At 66.9% G+C, this 1,596-nt stretch overlaps 1 pseudogene; it reads left to right on the top strand.

Moving 5' to 3' along the window:
* The first annotated feature begins 1,043 nt into the window (after positions 1–1,043).
* LOC129640808 (uncharacterized) lies at positions 1,044–1,163 on the top strand (annotated as a pseudogene).
* The last annotated feature ends 433 nt before the right edge of the window (positions 1,164–1,596 follow it).

A 1,596-nucleotide genomic window follows, 5' to 3' on the forward strand; every position in this document is an offset into this window, starting at 1 on the left:
AGATACCAACAAAGGACACCTTCTGTTTCTTCAATCATCTTTCCACTTAGTAGCACACGAGCTCTTTTCTTTGTATTTTGCCTAGGGAATTCACAATGTGCTGGTTCAGATGGCAAGGCATCCGCCCGCAGGAGACTCGGGTTTGATCCCTGGGTCGGGAAGATCCCCTGGAGAAGGAAATGGCAACCCATTCCAGTATTCTCGCCTGGGAAATGCCACGGACAGAGGAGCCTGATGGGCCGCACTCCATGGGTCCTATAAGAGTTGGGCTCAACCCAGCAACTACGAACAGAAGTATTTCCAAAGACCACACTCGTGTGTGTGTGTGTGTGTGTGTGTGTGTGTGTGTCTGTCTGTCTGTCTATCTGTCCGTGTGCCTGCCTGTGGTTCGTCTGCTCTCTCAGGAAGGTCGGGTGCTTGGCGGGCGGCGTGGGGACAAGGGGGGCGCCTCGGTAGGGCAAAGGGGCGGGGCTGAGGCGCTCCGGTCGACCGCGCCTCCGTGGCTCCCGGTGGGTTTGGGCAGCGGGCAGGTGCCGGGCAAGTTGGGCGCTCAAGATTCGCTGCGCCTAGGCCCGCAGGAGGTTCAGAGGCCCCCGGGCCGCGGGGATCGGGAGGCGGCGGGCCCCGAAGACCGACACCTCCGGGGTCGCGCGGCCCTGAGCAGCGAACGGGATGGGGGGGGAGGCCTCGCTCAGCCAGCGCGGCCGGGTCTGGAGTGGCCGGGGGTGGGAGGGCGCCGAGACCTCCGCACCCCTCAGCCCACCCCCCAGGCCCCGCGCGCACGCACGCACGCCCTCCCGGTCACTGGGGGGTCCTGGAAGCCTATCGGGCCCCCGGGCCCGGCCAGGCGGTTGCTGGTCTGGTGTTGGCGGTGTTCGGGAGCCGGGCCGGCGTCAGCAGGCTGGAGTGCGGTCGCGGGTCGTGCGGCTCAAGTACAGCACGGCCACCCGAGGAGAGGGGCGGCCCGTTGGCCCGACCTGCAGGTCAGAGCGAAAGGGAGGCGAAGCGCAAGGCTCTTAGGGCGCCCCGAGGCGGCCGGGTCCGTCTCCGGCCCTATCGGCCTGAAGGCGCCCGATCTCGTCTGATCTCGGAAGCTAAGCAGGGTCGGGCCTGTTTAGTATCTTGGATGGGAGACCACCCGGGAATTCCGGGTGCTGGAGGCTTTTTTGCCTACCAGAAGAGGTCCTTTAGCCCCCGCCCCGCGTCCCAATTCTTGGACCCACACCCCCCTCGCCCCCCCGCCACCCCCGCAGCCCCAGCCCCTCCCGGGGCGGGGGGAGTGAGTGGGTGGCCGGGGCCCCGACTCCCGCTGCAGACCTGGGTTGCCTCCCCGCGGCCGGCGAGCCCCTCCGCATTCGCTTTCGGCTTTCAGGAAACCAGACGACCGGCCGTCCCGTCTCCCTCTGGGGCTCCTTTGGCTTGCCTCAGGCAATCCCGGGGCTTGCACCGACTCCAGCCAGAGCCCCAGCCCCCGCCCCACCCCCAGCCTCGCAGGCGATCGCGCATGCGCATGCGAGCGCGCGCACAGATCAATGTGCCCAAACGGGGCATCTGGCTTGTTGGCTTGTACTGGGGGTGGATCTATGCCTGGGAGTG

This window comes from Bubalus kerabau, unplaced genomic scaffold, assembly GCF_029407905.1.
Source record: "Bubalus kerabau isolate K-KA32 ecotype Philippines breed swamp buffalo unplaced genomic scaffold, PCC_UOA_SB_1v2 scaffold_40, whole genome shotgun sequence".
Lineage (NCBI taxonomy): Eukaryota > Metazoa > Chordata > Mammalia > Artiodactyla > Bovidae > Bubalus > Bubalus kerabau.